Source organism: Falco naumanni, chromosome 13 (assembly GCF_017639655.2).
Source record: "Falco naumanni isolate bFalNau1 chromosome 13, bFalNau1.pat, whole genome shotgun sequence".
Lineage (NCBI taxonomy): Eukaryota > Metazoa > Chordata > Aves > Falconiformes > Falconidae > Falco > Falco naumanni.
Window position 1 is genome coordinate 7134528 of NC_054066.1, and position 15449 is coordinate 7149976.

At 39.1% G+C, this 15449-nt stretch overlaps 1 protein-coding gene across 12 annotated transcripts in view; it reads right to left on the reverse strand.

The window, feature by feature from the left end:
- PIK3CB (phosphatidylinositol-4,5-bisphosphate 3-kinase catalytic subunit beta) overlaps positions 1-15449 on the reverse strand; it is a 101051-nt gene that overhangs the window by 49621 nt on the left and 35981 nt on the right. For 7 of the 12 annotated variants that reach the window (XM_040612536.1, XM_040612541.1, XM_040612539.1 and 4 more), the window contains one exon: positions 7939-8058. The exons of the other annotated variants lie outside the window; for them this stretch is intronic. The gene's annotated coding sequence lies outside the window, so the exon portion shown is untranslated. The remainder of the gene's footprint in view (positions 1-7938; positions 8059-15449) is intronic. 12 annotated transcript variants of the gene reach the window in all.

Genomic DNA, 15449 nt, shown 5'->3' on the forward strand with positions numbered 1-15449 from the left:
TAACAATGCAATGAACTTCCCTTTGAAACTAATTTATCATCTCAGCAAAAGACTTAGACATTAAAAAGTACTCACAAATATGCATAGATTGTTACCAATACCCAACATTAATCTCTGTCAGGTAAGTTCTTCCGAAACAAACATTATTTTGAAGAATGCACCAACTCTGAAATCTCACACTGTGTCATTAAGTTAGAAATTCTCCTTTACTTGTGAACTCACCACAAATCTCCTAACACTCATCCTCTGAGGTGTATTTTTCTGTTATTAAAAGAATGTCAATGTAAAATCCAATGGAACATTCAACCTATTATCCTGAAGCATAATTAAAAAGAATCTAATAAAAGACAAGTAAAAGAAGCTGCAAGGAAGCTGGTGAATATAAATACCCATATAATAAAGTGTTAGAGGAAAACTCTGATGCCCTGTTACCTCTCATAGCATCTCCTGGGCTGCCTCATAGCACCAAGGAAATCCAGTCTTCAGACATCTGAAATTGTCACTTATCCCTGAAATGTGGTCACAATCCACAGGATGAAGTAAGCATGCTATCCCAAATAGATGGAAAAATTGGGGGGGCGGGGGCAGGATTATGTGTGTGAAAAAGTCCATTTCCTTAAGAATTAAGTTTATTTTACACGACCTCTTTCAAGCAAAGTTGCATTTTAAGGGCACAGAAGTATCTACAGCTCTGCATGTTAAATACAAACCTGGGTTTGTTTTTCTTTTCACTAAAAACATGAATATTTACATAAAGGACAAATATTCAGAAACTAGCTTGTTTTGATTATGCAAAACCTAAGAGTATTCTGCTTATCCAGATTTTTGCTTTATATAATAAGTTAATACAACTGTTAAGCACCACATTCGAGGAGATCATCACTGTGATCAATACAGCTCTTTATCTACTGCTTGCTCTGTCATGTGGCAGTCAAGGGGCTAAAAAAAAAAAAAGTCTTGTAGCAGCGAAAGCAGTTGAAAAAGGCCACCCTATCCAGGCACACAAGAACACTGTTTAAACAATATCTCACTGTCCAGAACAGACTAGATGACAATCTGACCACAGTAATTTTCTAGGAAACAGCAGCAGCATATCACATCGTGTAAGTAGGAGAAACACTAAGCACTTACACAATAAAATCATTGTAATCGTTTTTCTAACTACGCAAACATCCAGAACTATAAAAAGATGAGCGAGCTATAAAGGAAATATTTGAGAACAAATAAGGGAAAAGAATCTAGCAGCAAAGATCGAAAAGGAGTCAAAATACACAGGCAGGTTTATGTCCTATGCAACTTAGCAGACACTTGAAAAAAACATCAAAGGAAAAATTCCTCCTTCATAGTATTTGAAAGACTTCTGAAGGCTCTGAATTCAAGAATACATACACTAAAATCTGTGTGCCAGTTCATGGCTTTGTAGACCTGCATCCTCTTCTGTTCCCAAACCTGTGACAAACTCAGAGCTGCTGGCACCCCCGTGCGCTCGCAGGCCCAGGACCGCTCTGCAGTCAGCACACTGGCAGCAGCCTCGGGGTTGCAAGGGGCTCCCACTCTGCTGACGCTGCTCTATTTACACATATAATAATCTGCAACAGCATCACTTCAGACACTGGCTGACCCTCGTAAGCCACACCGCTCCCTGCGTGCCGTTTCACCTTCTCCGTAGCTCGCTTTGAGGGCAGCCCACAGGGAGAAGCAGCACTGTCACGATTTTCCCCTTCCTGGCTGGTCCCCACTTGCCTAGCCACACAACGGAAAACCAGCACGAACAAATATTACTAGTCTTCCACCAACTCGGGCCTCGATCTGCCTCACCCTGTGACAAGCAGATATCGTATCTGAAGCGATGCTGAGGTGACAACACTGCCATTACCCTCCAGCACCAGTCACAGGGATGAAGTCAGGTGTAAAGCGGAATTACAGCCTAGGTTTTGTTTAAAGGTTTAGCATGACAAGAGAAAGCACCTATGCTAAGCAACACACGTACTACTAAAAACTGTATTTTCTGTTCACTGGACCTCACAGTTCACACAGGATCAGTACTGACCCTCTTCTAAACATGGGATCTGATACACTTTAGTGTATGATGATGACACTTGAAGTTTATGCTGTATGTCATTTCATACCATGCCACTGAAATTCCTGTTTTGTCCTAAAAAGTGAACCTGCTCAAGGCCTTCTACAGCTGCACAGGTGAATTTCAATCTAAACTGCTTACTAATTTAAAAATAAATACAAACAACTTGATTATAAATACAAATGCCTATATCAGCAAAGCTAAGGTTTTCCCACTCCAGAAATGTCACAGTTATCTATCTACAATAGCAAAGATTTTAAGAATTCAAGACATCTACAGCGTAGCCTGGAAAGTTATTTTTAAAGATCATGTGGTACTATAAATATTTCCCAGCAGTTTAGTTCAACTGCCACATGAGCTGGCCCTATGGAATGGAAGATTAAGTGTCCATTTAGTCAGGATTCCTGCAGAAATCAGAATAAAAATATCGCTGTTTATTTTTCTAAAAATATCTATGCATAGGAAACATGAAAGTACTTATTTAAATGTGATTCCCTCACAACGCTCAGACTGGTACCAAGAGTGGTCTCTCAGCCATTCAAATCTCAATTCTCTCATGTTCCTCATGAAATACAGCTAATTTTCCACAAAGAATTAAATTAGGGTTTTTTCCATGGTCCCCGATTACTTTGCCTGTTCATCTTCTGTAGCTTTATTCCTCTGCTGTACCTATAGAATTGCAGAGTAAGTTTTAAAAACTAAAGCCAGAATTTTAAAACCACAATAAATAGAGTTTCTACTTTGATATTAATGCCACTAAAAAGAGATATGAAAACAATGCCAACATTAACTGGTTTCAAATTAAAATTTAATTCAATTTTAAGCAACTTGATTTGAGCACACGGTTAGATTAGATTACCTCTGGTCATCCCTTCTTATGGAAATTATTCTATGATTCAATTAAAGTGTAATTTTAAAACTAGCTGTAAATGAGATTATCGTCTTCAGAAAAATTTTTCCTGCAAAACAAGTCTACAGGTAGGAAACAACACTATTAAACTGGTAGTCCAGGCTCAGAAGACTTATCAGAACTGGTTTGAACAACAAGGATAAAAGGAAATTATTACTCTTCATTACTTTATACTCAGGTAACTAAACACAGTTCCTGCTCCCTCCAGATATTATTCTCAATGAACCAAACTAATAAAACTTAAGCTCAGGCTTCTGATAGGCTTCAGACAGCACATCGTTCACAAGGAACACAAAATATGAAAGTAACATAACAGCTTCTCACAGCCAGTTCATGACTATCCTTTGCTCTATCCTGAAATACATACATAAAATAAGGAGTTCAGGTCATCTTTTTGTATTGTACTGTTAAAGTGAGTGGCAAGGAGAAATAAAGACTTCTTTCACATTTAAATGCTACTGCCTGAAATTGTCTTTAGAAGCATTTGATCAGGGATCACACTGAAGCTGGGGCCGCTATAAGAAAACATCCCCTTTCAGCTCAATGGATTCCAGTTCTGAATATAAAGATTATAAAGAAATGGAAGAAAACAGCAGATTTTAAGAGCGCTGTCATGTAAGTAACAGTTAATTTGACACCTCAACCAACAGAGTCAGGGAGACAAGAAGGAAAGAAGCTCAAATGAAGCAGAAGTCAAGTAATTCAGCATTCTACGTCAACTGGGCTTGAGAACATCTCATATGCTCACCTCTAGGAAAATGTGTCAACAGCTCTCTTAGATATTTTGGCAGGTTTTAAACAGCAGCAGGCAGAGTGGGACCTCAGGTGAAGGCCAATGCATTCTGTATAGCATGCTCCAGGAGAGTAAAGTGAGACTGATGATGATTTGAGAGATTAGACCGGGTTAGTTCACAACCTAGATAATTCGCTTTTGATAATCCAGATCACTGTAGATAATTTTATGTACTAGGGGAAAGTTAGCATGAAATCTTAGGATATGTTGAGTTCTAATATTAGAAAAAGGTTCTACTAAACATTTCAATGATGGAATGCTCACATGGATATTTTAAACAATAAAAAAAAAAAATCAAGCTTAACAAAAAAGGTGAATGTAGCTGGCACAAGGGAAGAAAGAGGACTGGACAGTCAGACTGCAAGGGAAAGGAGGAGAAAGAGCTCAACCTCAGCCCAGAAGAACCTTTTAACCAAGAATAAAGATGTCATTTTAACACAGGTGAGTCAGACAATTTCCTACAAAGCTGCATAACTGCTTGTGCCAGCAAAGTGAAGATGTAAATAGAAGCAGGATGAGTGGTGGAGAAAGAGTGACAGCTTCTTCCAGCCCCAGGGCTGGGTTGCCACTTTACAGTTCTTAAGCTCATTCTAACAAATGCAGGTAAAACTACAGCCTAAAGGCCTGGCATTATAACAGCTCAAGCTATTATTCAAGCATGTAATGTGTCTGTCATGAATTTGAAAAGATGCATTAATTATCTGGAGTTGTGTTCTTATTGATTTACTGTATTAAGTAAACTGTAGGGTCTCTAGCCCCACATTGCTATGAAAGAATTATACAAGAATTCTTAATAGTCTTAACAAAAAGACTAGGAAATACTAAATAAGTATTAGTTCTGCTCCCCAGTATTTTCTCATCTGTTCTACCACTCAAGAGTAATTACTTGTCCCACTGTAAACACAGAGGAAAAGACAAGGAAATATTCCACTCACAATACATTCAAATACATAAATGTATGGTTAGTATTTCCTCTCCTTTTGAATTGTACAAAGGGACTTAGACCATTAAGTGTTACCAGCAGCTCACTATTTCTTTCAGCTATCAAAATGTTAAGTCTCTAAATTATGAGCTAATGACTTTCTACTATAAAAAAAGTTAAGACTAGAAATTGAGGTTTTCCTATATATAGATACTTCTTCACACAGGGACTAAAAGATTCACTTTTCAATTATTTCTGATATTTCAATCAAAACCTCTAGGAAAGAGGGTTATTCTCCAGCAGACAGATTGTATGCATCTAGAAAGAGAGGTAAAAAAGTGAAATAATTAAAGAGTGGAAAACTAACGAGGAGTGAAATTTTGTCCAAAAAGGAGGGCACACAGACCAAAACACAGAGCCGTCACATAAGCAGACTGTGCTTAAGTCTCATATACAGAGATGCTATGGATATTAAAAGCTAAAAAGATGCCCTTTAAGGAAAAAATAAAATAATAATTTACATCCTCCGTCAGACATTCTTCCTGACCGGGCTGGTTTCTTACACAGAGCGATCTGGTCTGGATTTTTGCACTTAGTTTTCTTCCAACACCAGCTTCCATGTCACCCACTATACAGATTCAGAGGTGGCTGTTTCACAGCTGTTTGTTATATGAACAGGACTGTTTAATGCTGAACAAGCATTGAAAGAAAGCCAACAATTCAAGTCTAATGCAAATATTTAGACATATTTTATACACCTTTTTCATTACACTTATTTATAAGTCAACTTGAAATATAATGCTATTTGGTAGGAAAGAACAATCCTAAAAATTGCACACGAACAATGCTTTTGTCATGAAGTTAATGGTAATAAAGCCAAAAGTAGGCCTGGCCATTCATCATAAGGACCAAAAATAATTAAGATTATCTAAGAATCACAGACTAATTTAGGTCGGAAGGAACCTGTGGGACTCATCTGCTCCCAAGATCAGTTTCAACACTGAAGTTAAAGCATGTTGCTTAAGAGTTCGCACAGTTAATTTTTAAAAGTCTCCATGAGCAACCCACTCCAGTGCTTAACCACCTTCATAGTGATTTTTTTTTTTCCTCCCTCCTGTGCAACTGGAATTTCTTTTGTTGCAACTTGCACATTCTGCCACTTGCATTCTGTCTTTCCCTCCACCTTGCAGACACGTGGCCATATCTTCTCTATAATCAGCCTCCTTCAGGCAGTGGAAATCTCTAGTAAAAGATCTTTGTCTCCTTTCCTTCTTTTAAAACACTGTGAGAACTCCACTTGGCTTTTTATCTTGAATATAGACACTACTCAGACTTTATTTTAATTGTTTTACTACTTCAATGGAAGATGTCAATTGTAAAATACTTTGTGATGACTGAAACCTGTACAAGCATACTCAAATGTCCAAATCCAAACAAACAAACAAAAAGGGTTCAAAAATATTTCCGCAAAAAGGAAAAATTAGAATCAATATTAGGTTACAGCATCTGAAAAGTTCACTGGCCGCTAAAACCATGAGCAAGTTTTGTGCCTGCAATAAGTCTGCATATGACTATTTAATATGACTAATGCTGCCTCCAGTAGACATTTTTAAATTTCCTTTGTTTGAATAGCTCAGTTTCAACTCTATTGCCCAACCATTTGAGTAACTTGACTACTGGAGTCAAGAATTAACTTGTCAAAATAGTGTGTAAGGAGCAAATAGGTGTTATTTTATTAGGACATTGTAACAGGTGCCTGTATTTCTACTGTGTTGTCTGGTGAGTCAGTTAAAGACAAACAACTTCACAAAACACAGTTTCTGAAAACTTCAGAAGCCAGAATTCAAATATCAGGTGCTACAAGAACCTCTCACCGGTATATTTACCTGTCACTTGACATATGGCCTAGATCAGGAACTGATACAAATTTACATGTGCTGACTTAAAATTGGAGCATTTGCTTCAAGTACTTACAGAAAGGGAACTAGCACACACATTGACCTCTTCAAGTCCACATTTAATTAAAATTTTATAAAAATTTCCCGCCTTTAAAAAAAGTTATAAATCCAAACCTGCCAGTTAAAAACACCTTGGAAAAATACCAAGTAGGAAGTTTAGCTTGTCTGACTAGGTTTTACAGACATTTTTCTGCCCAAATTATGACACCACGTACACATCCCTTTTTAAAGAAGAAGCTAAGAAGAGTCATTTCCTCTTGGCAATAAAGCAGTATGTCAAAATATACTTCTTGCACACTAAAACCATCTTCCACTCCCCTTCAGTTCTAATGGCCAGATATTTTTCATTCCTAACTATGCATTCAAGTGTATTTCCAATGACTCCTGCAGAATTACATGAATGTATCACACAGCATGAGTAAAATCTGCATCAGACAGAAAATGCTGCAGATTTTTCCCAGTTTCTAACCCCTACAAGAATATGTTTAAACATTTTACAATCTGATGCAAACTAGGTGACAGAAAAATGGTAACATATCCCATCTCAAGCAAGTGAAGCACAAAGAAATTAAGAATTACACTGCATCAGTATATAAATGTTTAGGTATCTACTACCAAAAGATGCAATCCACAGTCCCTGAGTTAGGTAGTTAAGCTTCATGTAGCATAAATGAAACAGACATGTCACAGTCTAGAATTTACAAAAGCTAGAAGTTACCTACAAACAGCAAAGAAAAGACATATCTGAGATCCATAACTAAAGACTTATCCTAGTTTGATAGATGATGGAACTGCAATACAAGACAAACAGACAACAAAAATATGAATGTCACACAGAAAGAGCCAGGAGGGAAAAGTTACTGCTAAAAAAACAACTATATTTTCAAATTCCCTGGAAGATACAGGCAGGGCTTTAACTTTTCCCAGCAAATCTGGGGTTATATGTAAGTACATCGACACTAGGCTGCTTCCCGCTCAAAACCATACCCAGAATACACAGGAGAAAAATCCTAAGCCCATCTAAATTTCATAAGACACAATTGCTTTCAAGATGGGAGACGCTTCACTAAGAGTCCAAAAGAGTGTCCATTACCAGCTCATCAACTGAAATAAGTATGGAGTCACTGATGGATTTATTTTAAAAGCAACTATAACAAAGTTAAATACAATAATAGCCTAATAACTATGCTACTGAGTTTACAGGAAGAAAAAAAAGAAAAAAACAGAACAAACAAAAACCCACCAAAACAGCCAACCACAACCCGTAATACTTACTCCAGACGACCTGTTCCTGTTTCAGTCTGACTGTGTAGTGAAGATAGTGCTATTAAACATCGCTTTCTTACTATAACCCTTGTTTTCTCGGAAGGTTCTGCAAGGTGACCTAAATGTGACCTAAAGAAGCAAAACACAACATAATGTAATTAACCAAATGAGAAAACAAGCAATTTATAGTTGGTTTAATAGCTCCATAAACTTTTTCGTGCAGAAGTATCGAATTAATTCTAATATCTAATCTTTGGATACTACAGTACCATATTCACATTACACAATCTAACAATTAAACGAATGTCAAATACTCGCTCAGTTACCAGAAAGTAAAAAAAGGAAAAAATATGTAATTTTAACAATACAGGCATCATAATCATGAATTACGTAGCCAAAAACATTCTTTAGTTGCTACAAATATTTGTAAATCTTTGTATGCTCAATGTGGATGAGATCAACAGACATCCACTGTAATTAAAGACAAAAGAAAGGGAATCAGAGTTGCCTTTGCTCTCCTAACCACATCTTTTCTTTTACACTTGGCTGTAAGCTGCTGAGTTTTTTTGGTGTTTTTTGTTTTGTTGGTGTGGGTTTTTAAGTGTAATGCCATCTGTAGTTCTATTGTGGAGAATATGAGTTGATGACACAAGGGATCCCATCTTCCTATTCATATTTCAACTTGTGAAGCAGCAGGAGAAAGGTTCAACACATCTCCCCTTACCAACATCCTGCAGATGTACAGGACAAAATGCAGCCACAAAGCCAAGATATCATCTCCATTTAACTCTACCTTGCAAACCAGGCTCTCAGCAAACTGAAATAAACAAAAAATAATTTAAAACCCCATTGAGAACAAAGTAGTGCTATCAGTTTGCACTGATATTATCTACAGGTTTGTAGGCTAAGCCACAAAACACAAGGCATGTAACTACATTCCTCCTCCTACAAACAATTGTTTTTCTAAACCACACCAAGCAGTCCACACAGTGCTTGTAGGGACACAATTCCATACAGCGATCAGGAACTATCATTCCCTCAGTCCCACGCGGAGCAGAACCTCTCTGTGGATCAGCATGTAAAGCATTTTGAAGCAACTTATATTTATTCAGTGGCTTTGAGGGGAAAATAGTTGCTGCCCCATCTGTTTAAGTCTGAAAGAATTGTTACCACACCATGCACAACCTTTATGTACCACATTGTTGTTTTCAAAAGGTATGAACCAGTTCAGAAACTTCTCACGATTAAAGCCCAGGAGCCTACAGCAGGCAACAGACAAAATGAAAGACTAGAGAAAAATGAAGGCAGCCTTACACAATTTAGAAATTGCAAGGACAAAGGAACAGTGTGAATTTCTTAGAACCAATGCTGAAGTACCAGTCTGGCATTAATGTTGACAGCCATGTCAAACTTGTGCTTATGGAGTCAGAAAAATCAGAATCAAAAGCTAGTGGCCAGAAGGCAGACGCTTGGGACAGGGTGTGAAACGCATCATACTATAGATAGAAGATAAATAGTCATTGCTTCCAGAACTTCCACCTGTGGAAGCAATCTTTTATGATCTGTGGCCCCTCAAAGGAGGAGAGGGGAGGGAGGGAGACACAGTGTATGTCTGAAGTACCGTAACATGGGGCAGAAGCAGGATGTTATTTTAACGCAACACTGGACATCCCAACCTTCTAGAGGTCTGTGGCTAACTAGTCATGTGATGACAGGTCAGATGGTGGGAGCCTAACACACCATTCTAAATTCACAGGAAACCTTTCACGAGAAACCTACCAGCACCAGCATAGCAAAGAATGGCGTTTTGAAAGTGCATATATGCCACTGCTGGTATTACAATATAAACTTACTCTACCACCCACCAGTCAACCACATCCATAGAGGTTGGCAAACCACAGAGGACCCTCCCAAATGAAACACGGGAATCACAGGCAAAATGTACAATGCTAATTTTGTAATGTCAGCACTGATATACTGGAAAAAACTGTGACCCTATTCCTTCCCTATACCATACTATCTATCCTTTTTATTAAGTTCATAAATGGGAAAAATGTAACACAGATGTGTTGTCAGATTTCTTGACTAAAAGTGCATTTGAAACACACACACACACACACAGAGTTGGCACTAGAAAAAACGAAATGCACTTGGTGAAGTAAATACCAGAAGAGAAAGCAGGCAGTCACATTAGCACTGAAATTTCTGCTCCGAACCTTCTTCTGTCTCATTCTTTCCTTTCTCTTCACACCACATAGGGCGAACTGTGACCTGGAACAGGAGACAGCTGCTTGGTTCCCATCGTGCTTCAAATCATCCCCATCTTAAACAGTCAACCTCCTGCGCTGTATGCATCTCCAAGACATCAGCAAGGCAAGGAGAGCTAATGGTCCTCATGCCTTACTCAGAATTTGGTTAAGAAATAAAAGAAACGTGTATTAGCACAGTGGTCAATGTACTGGTGTCTGATACAAGAGCTGGGCACAAGCATAAAGCCCAGAAAATACTCAGGGTCCCTAAATTGTACATGTTTAACAAGTCAGTACATCGTGAACAGCTCCTGTCACAGTTTATCAGTTCCTGTGTTCTCCACAGTCTCTTACCTGCCAGATTTCTGCTCGCTTCCCTACAGCTCTCTGTCCTTTTCCCCCCTCTATTCTCACAGTAGTTTGCATTTCCACTGCAATTCCAACGTGACATTGACAACAGGCTTCCTGCTGGTCCTCTGCAACCGACTGTACACTGGGGATAGCCAGGGGAATGGCTAGCCCTCCAGACCTTCAAACGTTTCTGATGCATACAAACTACCTGCTACTGTATTCAAGCATTAGAAACAAATAATTACAGGATGACAGTGTGCAGCTTTATTTTCCAGCTAATCAACACTTCTTGTTTTTCAGACCAGCAGAAGAGAGGTTAGGAGAGATGGTTATCATATAACTGCAGATCACATCACGGTCAACCTTTCATATGCCAGTACACTTGCTGCCTTCAAAGCACAAGTGAAACATTTTTCCAAGGCTGGCAGCTATATTGACTAACAGACCAAGGTACAAACTCTGCTGGCCCTTTAACTACCATAAACAGGTAGTGAGAACTCCCAACTACAAGAAATATGGAAGAATAACCTCTGGGAGCAGAATAAAGATCAGAAAGACCCGAAGCAACTGCCTCAAGCAGGGAACACAAACAGCACACACCTTTTCCCCACTGCATCTTTCTGGGGAACACGGGAAAAGCAGAACTGTCACCTGGATGGTACCAGCAGGGCCTCCTTCATGGGTCTCTGTTGACAGCGAGCTCAGCCAAAAGCATCACACAGAACCACCTTTGGGACCCTGCCCCTGGGTCCGCAGCCATACCACGTACTGCAGAAAGTGCCACCAGGGACCTAACAGAAATTCTGTTCCATTTCAACTTGCAACTTCTGCATGAGAAGTTGTATTGTGCAGAATAATCATTTTCATGACTCCTTTCAGTACACCTTTATTACATAGATACCATTTTCATGTAAATCATAACTGTTGGGGGGGGGGGGGGGGGGGAGAGTCCTACAAAGTAATTCAGGAATCATAAAATAGTTTGCTGGCAATCAAAATGGCTGTGACAATATAGTAAAACTTTATACACCCTCTATACTTCTTTCTGGCCCCAAAAACAGTTATGAATGTATGACCAAAAATACTGTACCACAAGGGAAGAAAGGGGGAAAACGTACAACAAACTTTGCCTGAAATTCCTGTGTGGCATCTAATGTAAAACAGGAACAGTTATAAGCCAGGGAAGTAGGCCACTTGCAAAGAAAAGGGGGGGGGGGGGGGGGGGGGGGGGGGGCGGGAACAAAAAAGAAAAATAAGCAATATAAAGGTGCCACATCAAAATTACTGGGCTAATTGTGGCCCTGTGGTCTTCTGCTCTATAACAAGTCCCAGATGCATCAGCCAGGCTCCTCTGTGAATTCTGCCAAAGCAGACAAAGAAACCGTTTGTTAGAGAGGATGCTCTGGGTTTGCTTTAGGATAAGGAACTCTGAGTGAGTTGAATGACATGATAGAGCAGTTTCTTGAGTATCTTCCTCTCTGCAAATAAATCTACTCTGGAAGAATACATTGAGGAAGACATCAGGAACAGCACTGAGAACACTAGCAGATGTTTTGGACAGCGACACATAGAGAAACATATAGCTAGGGTATTTCATAGCTTTTGGTTCACCTCTTCAGCTACCTCAAAGTTGTCTCATGCATTTCATGCTCTCAATAGCACTGAAGAATGGACAAGCAAATGTCAAGCTGAATTAGCTGCTGTAGCATCCACTCAGCAATGAAGAAACTCACCATTTCACCAAGTCCGAGACAAGAAGAGGATTAACCGTCAGTAAATACACTAAATATCTTCAAATGAAAAAAATACTGAGAAATATAAAGCAACGTTCTTTTCCCTCCTTCTACAGTCTTAAGTTTCAACAATAATAGGCACAAAATTCTCCAAGAATTTTCACTATCAGTAATTAAGCCTGTGAGAAACAGTGAGAAAGAAACAGAAAACAGTGAGAAAAAGAACTTGCAGCAATGCACATTTGGCTAAATCACAGCAAATTCTGACTTCCACATACTGTACATCTTGGCATAAATGTTGAAAATGCAAGTTAAACCCTGAATCTGGAAAAATTATTTCCTATATATTGCAGTGTTGCATGCAAACTGATCCAAACAGCAGAACTATACATAAGCATCATCCTAATTATGCAGTGTCCATAATCTCATCAACAACAGAGACCAGTTTTAACCTTTTAAAGGTGGCATATATTTCTGCAGTAATATCAAGCGACAAAATATTTTATTGCTAATGGACAGTGTACGCACAGCAGTGTTCTTCCTTATGTTCTACTTTCACAGGTGTTGGTGGTTGGTCAAAAACCAGTAATACCCTTTTTAAAAAAAAGCCTCAACGTTTTCTGAAATGTGTCACTTTAAAATGCAGAACACAATTGCTCTACAAAACCTACGTATCTTGTATAAAATCTTTTCAACCAAAACAAATCAGGCATATAGCTACAAGCTCTCATCACGTACAAATACCCACAGAAAATTTAAAAAAAAAAAAAACAACACCAAAGAAAACCCCAGCAGAGACAGAAACTGCTGAAAACCAAGCTCTAAGCCAAATGAGTTGCAAAGAGAGATCGACGTCAGAACTACAAGTCAAATTACAGCCTTTCTTTTTTCTCAAGATGGACAAAACAAAGACCACAGAGCATTTTCATGAATAACTAAAAGATGTGGGTCAGTGTTATTCTTTAGGTTAAACAGATAACAGTTAGAAACATGTAAATTCAGTCATGTCTTCATTAAGAACTCTGTATCATAATTACATTTATCCAGTCAGTGATTCAGAGTAGGAGCTCTTTACTCCACTGCAATGAGTTGCCCTCTAACGAAGCCGTGCCCACTCTTCCCAGAGAGCCAGCCCCACCAAGCTATGGCTCACCTCTGTGAAATCCCCTGCAGTGTCCAACAGGCTTGTTTAAAAGAAATTTATACTCCACACAAGCACATGCTAATATGCTTTACAATAAATCAATTTTACAATAAATTTTTTTACTTTGTTACACACACTGCTGAATTCCTTTCACTTTAGAACTGTAAGACAATACTAAAAAGACATTGCAGGTTTTCATCAACTCTTTATTTTGACACTGATTTCTAACAGCGTGTCAGTTACCGACATGGAAATTTAAGGGGAGGGTGTGGGGAAAGCAAATCGCTCTTTCACAGTGATGTATCTTGATGGTGCTCAGGGTTAAGTAACCCACTAATCCTCCTACCCACTGTAGTTTAGATCTCGGTATCGTTGAAACTGTGAGGCAAATGACAATCTTACAGTTCTTACTGGCACTGGAAAATAAAGGACTTGCAACTAAAGGAGCAAAGCACAGATACTTCCAGACGACAAGGCATCATCACCTCCACAAGTCAGGATCAAACAACAAAAACCTAAACAAAAATAATTCATGTTTATTTTCCCCAAATGATTCAGCCATGTTTCTTCCACTCAGCCACCTTCAAAAGAAATGCCTCTGGGCAAAGCAGAAGGGGAAGACATCACTGTTCATGAAGCTTAACAAAAAAAAAAGACTCTAGTAGATGGCAAATTTTTCCTCTCACTCTGTTGGTCAAACAAACATTCCCCGATTTGAGAGTAGTGTGCTGAAATCAAGATTAGCAAAGTCTCTCTAAGTGGGGAAACCCTGCAAATGTGCTCAGCATTAGAGAGCTGGCTGCCATGCTGATAACTTACAGTGACAACTGCAAAATACCAACACATCCTAGAAGAGATTCCAGGCTGGAGAATGTACTAGATCCGAGGCTGCTCTATAGTTCAAAAAGCACAAAGTTCTAGGCTGCATGTGACTGTTTTCTAAAAACAGCAGTGTTTTTATTATTTCGGATGACTCACAAACAAGTGCTTAGATTTGCTTTACATTGATTCATAAACATGGAGTCAAATGAGTAGCACTTTCCAACTCATTTCCCGTTCGGTGCATAAGCGATTACCCAACTGGTTCAGAAACTCCAAAGCTGGTGACAAAGAAATCAACAGTTAAGGTTGATTTGTAGATAGATAGCTGTCCACCTTGTCTCAGAGCCCACAGATCACTTGCACCTCCAGGCAGTGCTGCAGTTTTTCTACACCTGGTTCACAGAAGTAAAGAATTAGAAGCCATGGTCACAGAGCAGTGCTCCTCTTCCAAGAAATCCATACCTAGACGTGCACGCACATGCACACACACACACAGCGTGAAGCTCAAAGGCTGGAGGCTGAGCTAACAACCGCTGCACAGTAGTTCAGGCAGGTGCAAACAAACCCACCACCCCGCACAAGACCTTGTGACATCTACAGAGATGTTTGCAACAGTTAATGAACAGCCACTCAGCTGGTCAGCAAGCACTGTGCTCCCTCAGCAGTCACACTACTGCAATTCACCTTTCTGAATACTGAAATGGATTGCAAGCAATAATAAAGAATTTGATTCTGCATGGGGTTTCACTACATCTAACACAGTATTTCAAAACAGAAGCCTCAGGGAGGGGGGCATTGATTACCAGCAGCACAGCATTTGCTGTACCTGGGAAATGTCAGTTAGGCACTGGCTCTTTTGGTCCTGTATCACACCACAATTATGCCCCATACTTTGTTTTTAAAACCTACTTTCAAAGCTAAGTTAACTATTCGGCATAACACAGAACACCAGGAATTGCTAAGGAATAAAATTACCTCCATGCCATTATTTTTTGATAAAGAAATCTTATATTGATTTAATAAGCTCAGGGCCATTTTCAGACATGCTGAAGTTTATGAAGAAGTCCTTCTCCACGATCTCCCTCTGGCTCAAACTCTGAAAGCCTTAAGGTGCATAGCTCTCACTGACCAGGCATTTCCTCAGAACTCAGGATACATGAATATGGCCCTTATTGCTGATGCATTTACTACTCACTAGTGTGTCAGATTGCAAAAACACTG